Below are 15,000 nucleotides of genomic sequence, written 5' to 3'. Positions count from 1 at the left end.
AGTCTTGGATTATATTTATCACTTTAATAATAGTAAGGGATTGGTGATATATGAGTTCTAAAATTGATATTGATCTGACATTGTAATCTAACATATCAATATATTTTCTAGCCGGCAAAATGTCATTCACAGTTTTTTCATCTTCTTTCATTAAACTAGTGCGCTCAAACTAGCAAAAATGTGAATAAAAGAACAATCAGGCTAAAACTACGGATGCACGTCAACACAAATCTGTTTAAACGCCAGATAAATACATTATTCATTTTAAAGTACGTGAAAAGTTATCAGTATATGCAAATCAGCCAAAGCAGTAAGACAAATATTGGATATCAGCATCGAAAACAAAATCTCTTATAATGATAATGCATTTTACAAGATTGACAGGCCAAAAACGATAAACTGGAGTCATTTTTCATTGGTTTTGTAGCCACATCTGCCCTGGTCTAGACTGATAAGCGAGGCAGATGATCCGTGCCACTCACTCACTCACTCGCTACAACGCTAACGCTAATGCTACATCCGACCGCCTTTATCGTCACTTTTTGGACTAAGAGATCACAATGTTAAACCATTACATTCAGCATCCTCTGCCCGCGCCGCTCCTCTCGGGCTTGTGTACACTGTAGGTATGTTTTTGTGTGGTCCTCGTGTCATCTCGGCTCAGACGTGACCTTTCCGCCGCGCAGCCTTTCCCCCTGGCCCCGCTAACACAATTACACTTGGCTAATGAACACGAGCTAACACACTTTCGCCGCGCATATCAATCTGCTGTAAAGGCTACATTTGCATCTTTAATATAAATGAAAGTCCTTATTAAAACCAAGGCGGTGGAAGGCCGGCTCGAAAACATTTAACTCGTCACGCCGTCGCTGGCCCGTTAAATCCCACCTTCCTCTCGCTCATCTCCCGCGTCCTGCAGGGTCAAAGCGCTAAATCAGTCCAGCTTTTGTTGGCGGCGGTGAGGATTTTGTGACATTGTTATATTCCTTTGTCCAACCGGCTGTTCCAGAAGGTATTTTATTTGCAATCAGCAGAAGCATCTATTCGCATGCGGGGACATTCATTATAAAGTGAATAGCTGCGCATGGAAGCGAAGCATGAAAACCTGTTTGTTTAGATGAGATCAGCCCAACATAATTAAGTGTAATATTTCCAGATTTGCACGTCATTCCCAAGTGACGCCTCAAACAAACACTAAAATTCACTATATGTATATGTTGACCCAGAATGCACAAAAATGTACGTTATCGATTGGTCCAGATTGTTGACTGTTTGTTGATCAATGACTTGATTTCATTTCAACTTTGCCTTATGTGATATCAGAAAATAAGTGAAAATAAGATTAAGAAGAACAGTTGAAAGCTAAATACATGATCTGCGTAAAACTGTATTTGCCCACTCCAAAATCTTCACCAAGCAAAAATAGATACAGTGTAATATGAGTTTATAGATAATTAATTAGATTTATGCCCACCAACCAAAGCTTCTATCTTATCTATTATTTATAGATACTCACCTCTATTCTCAGTCAGTCCACGCTAATAAAACGCACTAGAACCAGTTTGTTTCAATGTACAGCAAGTCTTGAGATATAAAAAAACTATACCTGATTCATATTTTGTTTTTTATGATAGTGTAAAGTGGAAACATGCCTAAATAATCATGAGCTGTATGTTTAAGTGGCTGGATCCATTTGATTTTTTAAGTAGTAAAGTCAAATCTGCTTTGCCCCAGTACAGAGATATTGTAAAGGTAACTATTTACGAGAAATTATTATAGTGCGAGCAGGAAGTGGGCAGTGAGCGATACATGTTTTATTCTGAGCGAAACAGGAAGTGTGCTGTTAGCGTAGCTGAGCGATGTGGACAGCCGCAAAGTTAGAGCAGGATTAAATGTTTTCTTTCTTATATCAGTGTGTTAGTAGTTAATGATGCACAATTTTAAAACCTTGCTGGGACATTTTCTGTACAAATTATTGAATCAAAAGTTTATTTAACGTAATGCAGGGCTGGTTACCATGTGACCCAGGCAAGTTACAAGTGCCATATCTGAGCAAATGACCTGTAGTTAGATAAGTACTATACTGTACTGCTGTTATGTGCTTGAGACTAACATTGTGGACGCAGAGAGCGATAGAAAACGCTGCGTGTGAGAAAATGTTGAGTATAAATAAATCCAGCAGTGACTGAGAAATGGGACGGTTTTTGTTCGTGATTGTCGGCAAATTAATTCCTTTAATGTTACGCTTCACCGTTTGTTAGTTTCTGTTTTGTTTAGTTCTTTTGATCCATATTTGAAGTATAAAAAAAGGCAAAAACGACTAAGATGACCACATTTACTGCTCTAACAACACCGCCCATATTTCTGATCCATCTTCAAAGCCACATTAAGTTCCTCTTGCTGTGACAATTGAAGTACACAGCCTCTTGTTGTACTGCGCACTCGTCCGCACACCTACACACTCGCAGAATCCCACAAGCGACGTCAACTATCCGCATATATTATTATAATTTGTCATTTCACACATTCCACACCAAACCCAATTCAAGAGCTCTCCAGAACGCACACGGCCAACCCCATCAAATCATTTATTCCCCTTTTGAGCATATTTTTACGTCTCTTCTAATCCCATCTTCAAAGCGTGTGCGCGCTAACTGCTTCCTGTCTATTGCAAATCCCTCCTCCACTGCTGTTGTTGTCTTTCATCCCATGTGTTTTTTAAAAAGAAATATGCAAACAAGATGTGGCACATATTTATGAGAGAGCTCCACGTGAATGCACCAGGCTTATCGTACTTGTTTAAACATTTGCACTCCAAGCGAGTGGCGGCAGCACACCTACACTGGTCTCCACATACGCACATGTACTACTCTGAATATGTATAGCTCCAGGCGAGAGCGAGCATCTAAAACAGAACTGAAGATGTTTCCTTCTGAGGTTGGAGGGTTTGAATATTCGGAGTACGGATGAGGAGAAGAAAGAGTGCTGAAATTATTCTTGGATAGTTAGGACGTGATGATTGACACTTGAAAATGGTGCGTCGGTGATGAAGCAATGAAGAGGTTTGGGAATAAGGAAGGAGGTAAAAAAAAAAAAAAAGACAATTACTAAAATACCATTGAATTCTGTCTGTCTTTGCAAGTGATTTTTTATTTTAGTTGTTTAAAATGATGCTGAACCGCTCCTGCTGCAGAGGCTCCGCACAGGAAACACCAGAGATATTAAAAAAAGTGATAAAAACATACAAATATTACAAACTAAATATATGAGTAGAAGCTAAGACACGATATAATTGTATGAACAAAGAATAATAATAATTTCAGAAGCAACAATTAGCAAACCTAATGTTTTCTCTGAAGGACAGTTTTCTCAGTTTAATATCACAATAACTTTCCTTTATCACACGGAGGGTTTCATTTAATTAAGATGCACACTTCAAAGGAATCTCATGGTGTCAATAATCATGAATATTTGTAAACGCATGATGGTTTTCCTCTTACAATAATTCTAACACTGAATTTCAATACATCTTGACGTTCCTAGCGCGCAGACTACAAAGCTCGCTCGCCGTATGAACACTTTATCCCACCTGACACGCTTCTCATTCAGCTTTTAGCGGCGGCAGTGTTTCTAAAACCCGATGGCATCATGTGACTGTGTGGATGTGTCTCCTCCTTCACATGAGAGCGTCTGCTGGAGTAGGCTCTCACCGCAGTCACATTCAGCTGGCTCGTTTCTCACTCATACATTTAACACTGTGGAGCAAAAGGCTTTCATGATGATGATGCAGAGCCAGGATTGTTTTAACCTCCATAAATCAGACTGGGACGGAGCTGCCGGGCTGTGCTTTGGAACAGCGCGCTCCGAGATATACGTGTGGGGCAGGACAATCTCCTTTATTAAAGCGAGATTGATATTCAACGCATTTGTTTTATTTCATTTAGGGGCGGCAGTTGTTTAGTCCAGTCATCGGCCAATGTTTATTATAATTCAACTAATTATTGAGTTCATATTGTACGATTTGATATGGACCACAGCAGAGAGGAGAAAGCATGAAGTGACTGGACAGTTTAATATCCCTGTTCTACTGTGAAGATGCTGTTTACTCCTGGTTTTCCATTTACATAAAGCTTTTAATTGATTAATGGTTGCACAGGACATGTCTTTAGTTGTCCATTGATTTCTTTATCATACCATAATTTCATTTTTTTTTTCCATACCAGACAAAGATGAACTTATTACTGTCTTCCAGCAGGTTCAGCAAGAGATATAGGAGCAGTTTTGTTCCCTCAGCTATTAAAATACTAAATAGTCAGACTGCACAGCCTTCTTAACCTATTTATTTATTATTTTTTTTGTATCTATGATGGCTTTTACTCGTACTTGTATTTTATCCGCTGTATTCTGACACTAATAACTGTTTGTATACTGTTATCCATGTCTCTGTGTCTGGAGCACTAGTCGTCTCTGTTGTGTCACTGTCTGTTTTCTGTCGATGTCATTAATGTTGTCTATGGGTGTGTGAGCAGCCCTCTCTTTTATTCCTGCAACCAAATCTACCCTTGGGTACAAATAAAGTTAAAACTTACCTTACCTTACCTTGGTTCTTGTTCTGCAGCAAAGGACAGAAAACATACACAAAAACTCTACAATACCCACACACTGTACAGTTCACAAGCAAATATACAGCTGCACATATACAATATTTATTATCACCATATTTCCCTCCTCGCTCCTATCTTTAGTGACCTCCTTGTCGATGTATAGCCAAACAGCCGACTGCCAAATTCGCCCAACAACCCACCTCCACCAATCACATTCCCTCTTTCTGCTGTTTACGCTATCTCTCATATTGCAGAGGACTTTGCGTATCACTCGGGGTTCACGACACGTACCACAGTTTGAGAACCACTGGCTTTGTCTATCATGGTTGAATTCTGAAGGACATCCTTTTCTGGCTGGTATCGGTGGCCTGATATCAGATTTAACACTATTTACGTCCCCCTTTTACGACGCAATATTATGTTTACGCCCAATTCCAATAAGTCCCCTCTCTCCATCTGCCATTTTTCATCCTCGATACGATGCTATCTGTTGTTTACGAAAGCATTCCGGGACTTACACACTGACTTCACTTCGTTTTGGCCGGCACAACACAACGCCAAAGAATTAATGAAACCGTGATTGAATTCAGGCCTGTTTTGTTCCGTGCCTCGGCATCAAAAACATTCAAACCCCTGGCTTTGATTTCGACTCGTTTGATCCACTCTTCCCAATAGCTGTTTAATGTAAGTGTGTGTGTGTGGCGTGTGTGTGTGTGTGTGTGTCACCTGACTTCCTGCCAATCACCTGACACCTCCAGAGGAAATGAGCCTTCTAATCAGGAAGTGGTCCCGACAATAACCTGGGCAAAAGAAAAAGGGGAGGCTTTATTGGGAGGACTGAAAGGAAAATGGCCTTCAGGATGTGACGGAGAGGTACAAATACATTTTACAAGCTGGTTTACAAACTGGGGGTGATATGTTTTCAAGGTGCGGATGTTGGTTTGAAGTTAATATCTGGACTGAAATACAAGGCTAACGAGATCATAGTGTGTTCTAAAGCTTTGCAGTTTATACCACACTAAATCTGGACTAGACCAGGGCTAAAACAAGAACAAACAAAGGAAACATTAAGACTCAAACTGGCCTTTAGATTGGACCAAACAAAGGAAAGTGTGAACGCAATCTGTATGAAATTGCATTGCCAACATTTTATGCATGACACACAATTCACTGAGATGACTTTATTGTATTGCCACTCACAAAACATCAAAGTTAATAAGCTGCATTTTCGGTATTAAAATCACGTTGTACCGCGCAGAAATGCATTGACATCAAAGATTTGATTCCACAGTTTAAAACCTAAGAATCAACTTAATGGCATTCCTTCATTCAAAAAAACAATGTTTACTCTGCATTTCTATACAAACAATGAATCGTGCCCTCTTTGCTGCATGACTTTAATCCGAGCGTTTTAGTGGGTGCAGTTTAGTTTCATTAACGCGGTGTAAAGTAAGTCTCTCATTAACCCGGCTCGCACCCAAAATGCCTCCATGTAAAGCAGATGTTACTGAATGTGCACGTTTTCACCAGCGCTTCTCTAAAGGCCAGTCGACATTCGCCTTTATGGCCAATGTTAGTGCACCGACGCGACAATAAAAACGCTTTTCTGCAGCCGACGCAATTTAAAGTCTCTCAAGCAAGATAGATGGTGATATTGTGCTCGCCCGCAGGTATCAAACTACAGCGCGCACTTACTTCCCCATCTGTCAACGTGCGCAGCCAATCAGGGAGCGGCATTCCTCTATATCCTCCTGCCATTTTCACCAGCCTATGTCGTTTTTTAAAGCCCATTCTCACCAATTCCCCCGTTCTAGTGCAGTCATTTTCCTCCCTCGAAGAGTTTCGGTCGGGGGAAATGTGGAGGAGGAAGTATATAGAAAGGCAAGGTGGGAACATCTTACAGATAAAAGGTGGCAGTTTATTGTTGTTTAACTTGCACATACATATATTATACATGGCATCACAGCGGATCTCACTGCAAGACCGGGGTTTGATGCTTCTCTGCTTTGGTTTTTACTTGTTTTTCCTGTGGATGAGTGGATTTTCTCAACATATACAGTTTTACTCTGCTACTTTAAAGTAATAATTGTAATAGATGTGATTAGTGTACCGTATTTTCCGGAGTATAAGTCGCACCAGCCAAAAATGCATAATAGAGAAGTATGAAAGTATGAAATGCGGTTGCAATTGTGAAAATAACAAAAAATATCACGTATAAGTCGCTCCGGAGTATAAGTATATAAGTATAAATATAAGTATAAGTCGCACCCCGGCCAAAACTTTGAAAAAAGGTGCGACTTATAGCCCGGAAAATACGGTAGTTGTCGTTGGTCACAGCAGTAACAGCAGTTTTCTAGATCAAGCACTTTCTTCCTCTTCCTTTTGATCCGTGTTTGCTCTCGATGTACATTTAGATCGGCCCTGTTTTAGTTCTAGTTCGGTCTAGTTCTTATCAGAATATTGTCTAACCTTTTCATCACGTTTATTGTCTCATTCTGAGTATGATCGCAGCCTCAGTATTGGGATATTATTCTAGTCGCAGTAGTGTAACATTATTTTTAAGATAGTACTTTGTCGACATACTCGTTAGCTTATTGCGGTAGTAGTGGTAGTAGTAGCATCTGATTGGTTGAGCGATGACATCACTCCAACCAATCAGAACGCACATTACTCCCCTTCCAACTTTTCCCACTGTAAACCCATTCCCAGCATTCCCTTATCACACAACAAGCCATTTTCTTTCCAGTGACTTAAAACGAATGGACCATTTCATTTTTTCTCGTTTTTTCTCTCTTTTGTTTCCTCCTTCCCTCCATCCCGGTCTCATTTTCTTCAACTGCAAAATTGCCGCTCTGTGGTCGGGAGCCAGCCTCGATTATCCACGCCAAATTCCCCAATAAAGGAGTGCGTTTGTGGGGGCCATTCAGGCACTCAAAGCCCCTGTAAATGACACAACCCCCCTTTTAGCATGCGCTCCACACACTTCCATACAGCCATCACGGGGACGAGCGCCGCACTGGGAATCCTCCTCTGAATGCTCGCCGCCTGCCACATATAAATACTATTTTCCATGTTTTGGCTCCTCAGAGTGTGTTAACCCTTGCTGGACGCTCTGTTGTGTCGCTTTAATTGCCTGGAAGTTCTGGTAAATCAACCTAAGAGGAAGAAGGCTCTTGAGAAATGGCAGTACGGGTCATTTCTTTAAACTGCACGTAATGAGCCATGTTTATCTAAGCTTTCCACATTCCCACTGGGATCTACTTTAACTACGTACTTTAGGTATTAGGTAGTGCTCGTCTTTATGTCAAATGGACCAACATGAATCTGATTAAATTATGAGATACCTGTGGTCTGAGACGAGCAGGTTACATCACCAGGGCAAGTTACAGGTCAGATCTATGGAGAGAGAGATTAAAAATACTTTTAACTTGAATAAATGCAATAGAGAGAGGTCTGATGCCATAAAGTGTGAGTATTCTAGACAAAGCAGTTGGCAAAGCAGATACCCCAGCAGAAACGTTACATTATGCATCTTTAAAAACACATCTTAAACAAAGCAAATTCACGATCAGCAACAAGTCCATCGATTAATCGCAACGAATTGATTGTTTACGTGATCAAATGATTGTTCACTGGTCGCGATACAAAGGTTCCAAAACATGCCATGAGCTGAGAAAACACGGCTGAAATTGATCTGCAATTGCCTGAAAATGACATATTTCTGATAAAAACACTGCTTCAAACAGCTTCACATCACAGCTTAATCTGGGAAAAAGTCTGTAAAAATATTTTCATCACGTGACTTTTGCATTTCAAACAACCAATCGATTCATCTAAAGAATAATCGCTTGACTACTGGTAATCGATGAGCAAAATGATCGTTAGTTGCAGCCCTATTCACAATTATCTTCCAATTATCACAATCCATAGCAAGCATAAATCTATTTTAAGTAAAAATAATTACTTTTAGCAAAAATGATAACAATGTACTTATCTGAGGAACACATATTTAGCCTAATTGTTCCATTTTTATTCATTAGTCATGTTCAGTTCAATAGTTCAAAACGATAAATCTGGGGCACTGGGGCAAACACAGGCACCACCCAAAAAGCGATATTATTATTATAATACGATATTGATAATACTTAAACCTACATAAGGCCCATGCCTCGTTATCCTACTCAGTCTTATTGGTGCATTAGTGAAATAGCATCCACGAGCTGGTCTTTGTAGTTTAAATACCTTAACAATTCAATATGTAATTTCACCTTCTTCTTCTTCTTTTGTGTGTTTTCTATTTTGGTTGAAGTGGCCTACTTATCATTATTGCATTTCTCTGGGCAATAAATACTCGAGCCCTGGGAACACAATGGCACTGGTTGATGGAGCTAAATATTTGTGACAAACAAAGAGGCGGCGCTCGCTCTCAGAGTCCACCAGCCTGTTGACTTTTTGTGCAGAATAAATGTTGAAGTTCCAGCTTGGTGAATACTGTCATTATGCAGTGAGCTGAAGTATCTCAATTTTGATGGCGACAAGAATACGAACGTTGGAATAGAAAATGCTTCAAATTGATTTTACTTTTGTTTCCGTTGTTTTGAGCTGAACCCAAATCGATGAGGAGACGTTGGCTGAGACACGGCTGTCACTTAGTCATTGATTTGACAGTGGTTTTCCAGCCTTTTACTTCCAGTGACCCTTGGTTTACCCGAGCATTTGTTGGCGACCCGAACCTCCTACTTGAGAAGCTACTTTCTATTGTAATTATGTTTATAAAGATGTTATAACACAATTCTGATTATAATATACTTTATGTAAGCGTTCATTACAATTCACACCATTTATTTGGACCCCTGGGACTTTGCCTCAGGTTGGAAATGCCTGTCCAAGAACACCAATCCTTTTAGTTTTCGTACAGCTCATAGGAGTAAGAACTGTGGGATTAGAGGGATTTGAACTAACAAACCACCAAACACCTTTTTGCAATCAATTTGAAATTATTTTGAGAATTTAAATATTCCCAATGACACATATTTGTCCCATCTTTCTATATTTTGTGTTACTAAATGTTACTAATGAATTATATCAAATAACGTAACTCTTATATATTGCCCTGAAGAATCAGTAATCAATAATCAATCATTAATAATAAGTTATTTTTTGTGGATTTAGTCCAGATGTCGACTTGGTTTTGTTCATTTCAAACCTTGGCGTAGTCCTGGTCATATCCTGGTTGGTTTAGTCCGAGTTTAGTCCGGGTTCAGTCCGAGTTTAGTCCGAGTTTAGTTCGAGTTCAGTCCGAGTTTAGTCCCGGTTTAGTCCCGGTTTAGTCCCAGTTTAGTCCCAGTTTAGCCCGAGTTTAGTCCCGGTTTAGCCCGAGTTTAGTCCCGGTTTAGTCCCGGTTTAGTCCCAGTTTAGTCCCAGTTTTTATCCTAGTTTAGTCCCGGTTTAGTCCCAGTTTAGGCCCAGTTTTTATCCTAGTTTAGTCCCGGTTTAGTCCCAGTTTAGTCAGAGTTTAGTCAGAGTTTAGTCCCAGTTTAGTCCCAGTTTAATCCCGGTTTAGCCCCGGTTTTGTCCCAGTTTAGTCCCAGTTTAGTCCCAGTTTAATCCCAGTTTAGTCCCAGTTTCAATGTGATTTCTGAATCAATCTTGCAAACATCCATATCTTTTCCTTTTTTCCCCAGCACTGGGACATAACGTTGAGGCCGATTAAAATCCACATTGCTCATTAAAATGTAACTGAAAATCCTTTTTAGCAAGCCTTCATTGACACACCATTAAACCGTAATAATAATGCCCATAGTTACAGCGCACCAAATGAACTCGTCTCCAAGCTAGCGCCAGTGCGCTTCTGTTATGATTGCACTTTCTTTATCTGTGAAATAAGTCCCTGCACAGTGGAGGGCTGCGAGTGTGGGAATGGTGCATTGTTGAGGACTTAGAGAGATTAGGAATGATTAGGTCTTAAACAGAATTCACAGTGTACGGAGCATTACGGCTCTGGTAATGAGTGACGGCTCGGCGGCACCTGTCACTGCCCCGAGTCTGTGCCGGGATGACTCAACGCCGCTCGTTTGTTTCATCGCCTTTGGATGTAATTCGGACTTTTCTGAGTGTTAATCCTGTACGTCCCTGTTGCAAACCTGCTGCAGCTAATTGTGATGGTTCAGTGTTGTGCCGTGTGCTAAAGCGCTGGTGTTCGCAGATGAATAAATGTGTGAAAAGTTATTCTGTTGCGTTTAAGTCTTAGTTTTTCTTAAAGTGTGTATGGGAAGTTTTTCTAAGATTTTCTAATTTTAATTTATTTATTTGGTGTGTGTATATCTGTTGTACGTATAAATTATAGTTTTACACCAATCGAGTAGGTATTTTTTGTCGAAAAAAATCTGTAGAAAATTACAGGAAGTGACATCACACTAGGATACTGATTCCAGACAAAGTTTATGCATAATTTATCCAAAAGAAACAACTTTTTTGACATACTAAACTAGTCAACTAAATAAAGTTACTCTCATATATTTTCATCTATCAAATTAAAACAAATTTTGACTAGATGAGTTTTTTCCCAGTGTTTACTGGGTAATTTCCTTGTTTGATGTCATCAATTACAAACAGGAAGTGAAATTATAAACCTTAAAAACATGAGTATTAGATTCTAGTATGACATTTTTATAATTTTCAGCAACAATTTGAATGCATTTTAGTTCAATGAGTTGTCCAACCTGTCACTTTAAGTTGCTGTATGTATTGTGCAGTATTTGTAATGTTTGAATAACTCTTAACAGTAAAGTTGTAGTAAAATAAAATGATTGATGCAAACAACTAATAATATGTATTTGCATTAGGGTTGTCAAAAGTATCAAAAATCGCATACTAATTGATACTAAAACGAGATTTTGATTTTCAGTAGTATCAATACCAAAAAAATAATTTGAAAAACAGCACTCATTTTGACCTTTCCTGAACAGTTTTAGAAAGATCTTGACCTTTATCAGAGCTTGTATAAGACCACATGGAAACTTTCATCGTAGTATCGAGATCGTGTTTGGAATTGAAATTCCGTGACAACACTAATGTGCATCCTTCAGTGTCCAAGTAAGCAGGCATTTTTAATGTTTTAACGTGTTTTGTGATGATAATTATTGGTTATTTATCAGCATTTACACAAAAAGACCATAAGAAGCCTACATCAGGACTCGGTAACGATTAACCGACTAAATGTGAATATTCGTAAATAAATAAAGAAGGGCAATTATATTTTACTAATCACTAATTGTTCGCTGGATCATACGGACAAAGACAGTGACTTTATTACATCAAAATGTCAAAAAGGAATGAATAATTTCTCTTTTTCATCAATAATACACTTTATTTGTACATATTCTCCATTTAGAAGCCTTTAGTCACCACGTTTCAACCTCTGTTTGCTTGATAATGTATTTAAACGCTAGAAAGTATTACAGAAATAATCCTTTGACTCATTGTCGACCACTAAAATAATTGTTTAGTACAGGCTTAATCAGGACTAACGTTGGCTTGAACCAAACTAAACCAAGTGTGAAAACTGTGTGTATTTCCACCAAAAGAGCATGACACGAGTAGATAGAAGAGTCCTGCCTTTGTTTGTCTCTATTTGAATGAAAGATGTTTAAAGTCATGACCAGCTCGTGCTCTCATACTCTGCACTGGCGGCTGTCCAATGGGGCCTTTGTGTTGTCCGGGGGCAACACAAAGGGGGGGGGGGGGGGGGGGGGGGGGGGGGGGGGGGTGCTGGAATGTGGCTGTAAATGAAACTGTGCGTGCGCTCACTGTACGCCGCCTCTTTTATCTTTATTAGAATCGCAGGTGGGAGACGCACAAGCTCCACCGAAACGCTTATTATAAGTTTGGAAACGGGGGCCCGAACTCCAGAGCTCTAATGCGTGAGGCTCAGACCGCAGAACATGGCACGTACCCAACTGTATCCGATCGTGAATGTAACGGCGCAGGATGTTATAAGCTTTGTAAATAGGTTTTCATTGGCTTGTAGTTGTTTGAGGGGCGGGGCGGTGATTTATCTCGCGGCGTCTGATGACACTGCTCGCAATTGCTTGAAAGAATTGGGCTCCTAAAAGACCAGCTCTTATTTAAGGCCAGGGATGTTAAGAATATTCGGTTAATCGATAATGATGATTATTCTGGTCACAATCAGAGGAAATACAACATTACAGCAGCAACAATGAGCCGTTTCAGTTTGAATTATGCTTAAAAAAGTCAAATTATCTGGCTCATTATGTGATAGATCACTTTTTCATTCAGAAAGTTTGTTTTCTTAAAGCTAGATTTGTGAATGAAAGCACAACAATCATGAATAATCATAAAATCCTGATGTTTCTTCTCACAATAATCTAATAAATCAAAGGTAAATTCTCAAATCTGATTTAGCGACATAGGGCTCATCATTATCTATCAGTATTTTATAAGATTAAGTAGTTTAATGCTTAATGTCTTATTGAAATTAAAAGTACTGTTGCAGAATTTCTTTTAACTTTGGAACCAAGAGGATATTTTTGTTGTTGAAGCAATTGGGAAATATACACATGTATTTGATAACTGTGACTTATCAAATACTAGTCTGCGCATTTATAATTTCTTCATTAATATTCTTAAAGTTTAAGGTTTAAGGTTTGTAAAGATATTTTGTAATAAGAAAATACACGCACGCTTTCTATATAAACCCTACATTTCAATAGTAAAGTAAAGACTACATTTTTACCATTTTTGCATTTCAATTCACCATGTTACAGTCAGGTGGTAGAAATACTCAACTTAAGTAAAAGTACAGATATATATACAGATATAAAGTGTTAAATGTGGAGATTTTGATAAAGAATTGTTCAGATTTTTGATTAACAGCAACAATTTGAATCAGTTTCCTTATTTTCCTTGTGAGTTTTATGTTTTTGTGGGACTTAAACCCAAAACCTTTCGGCAAAATGTCACAGTAAACGTACTAAAAATAACCCTTCCAATCATATTACAGTAAAAGTACTTTCATCAAATCAAATCAAATCAATTTATTTTTGTAAGGCCCAAAATCACAACAACAGTTGCCTCTGAGGGCCACAGGGAGAAATGAATCAACAATGTCTGTGGTGGCGAGGGAGTCAGACAATGTCTGTGGTGGCGAGGGACGATGTCCCAGGGTCCTCTGTCCTTAGACTCTCCTTCTCGGCCAGGAAAAACTACAAAAAAACCTCTTTGGGAAAAAAGCGTAGAAACCTGGAGGAGTTCCAGTGAAGGAGAGATCCGACTCTCACAGACGGACAGACGGACACGAGGAGACTGGAGCTGGACCCACTCTTCAGGCAGAAGAGGGACCGTCTGAGTCGAGCTGGACCCACTCTTCAGGCAGATGAGGGACCGTCTGAGTCGAGCTGGACCCACTCTTCAGGCAGAAGAGGGACCGTCTGAGTCGAGCTGGACCCACTCTTCAGGCAGAAGAGGGACCGTCGGAGGCGAGCTGGACCCACTCTTCAGGCAGATGAGGGACCGTCGGAAGCGAGCTGGAGCCACTCTTCAGGCAGATGAGGGACCGTCGGAGGCGAGCTGGACCCACTCCTCAGGCAGATGAGGGACCGTCGGAAGCGAGCTGGAGCCACTCTTCAGGCAGATGAGGGACCGTCCACACAGGGCAGGGACCACTTCACCAGGGGAGGGGCATCTGGGTCCACAGGTCCTCAGGAGTGAGAGAAAGAAAAGAAGGCGGTGAACAGTTTGCAAGTGGAATCAAAAAATAAATATTGTTTGATAGCATAAGTAGTCAGAAGAAGAAGATAGTGCTCAAGCTGTCATACTTCCCCCAGCATAGTTACTCCTAGGGCAGCGTAGCTGAAGCTGTGGGTTTATCTTTCTGTTCCTAACTAGTCTGACCATAAGCGATTTCGAAGAGGAACCTTTTAAGCCTGGACGTAAATGAAGAGACTGTGTCAGCACACTTTCTACTTTTCAGTCCGGTTCAGAAATATAGTAGAAAAAGCTTCAGTTGTAGTCATCTGGACTCAGTTTGAAAAAATAGACGTTTCGACTCTCATCCAAGAGTCATTGTCAATAACAGAATTTAGGTCGAGAACTCCGATATTAATACTGTTCTGTGGTAAGACCCGCCCATTGGGAGGAGCCTTTCTGAAGTAGAAAGAGTTGTTGGTTTCAACAGAAACTCCCCCCTTGTATCTACCGAGCTAGCCTATTCAGAATCTTAATGGGCTATTAGAAACCTCTTTGTCTTTGTGAGACCCTGGCTCAACCACCCTGAGTACCTGATTAGCATCTGAATGTCCTTTACCTTTCCAGGGGTTCAGAATCCCATTATAAATAACAGGAAGATGAAACCTAAGCCCTCCATTTCTGTTTAAAG

General features: G+C 39.9%; 1 protein-coding gene across 3 annotated transcripts in view; it reads left to right on the top strand.

Annotated features, from left to right (window-relative positions):
• Positions 1-15,000, top strand: part of plxna1a (plexin A1a) — a 354,584-nt gene that overhangs the window by 38,366 nt on the left and 301,218 nt on the right. Inside the window, exon 1 of one of the 3 annotated variants that reach the window (XM_072449537.1) lies at positions 5,426-5,477. The exons of the other annotated variants lie outside the window; for them this stretch is intronic. The gene's annotated coding sequence lies outside the window, so the exon portion shown is untranslated. Of the gene's footprint in view, positions 1-5,425; positions 5,478-15,000 lie in introns of those variants that run through there. 3 annotated transcript variants of the gene reach the window in all.

This window comes from Eucyclogobius newberryi, unplaced genomic scaffold (genome assembly GCF_026437365.1).
Source record: "Eucyclogobius newberryi isolate DKJ021-1_F unplaced genomic scaffold, fEucNew1.0.hap1 SCAF_17, whole genome shotgun sequence".
Classification (NCBI taxonomy): Eukaryota; Metazoa; Chordata; class Actinopteri; order Gobiiformes; family Gobiidae; genus Eucyclogobius; species Eucyclogobius newberryi.
Note: the sequence above shows the minus strand (reverse complement) of the source record. Positions and strands in the feature narration are given on the sequence as shown.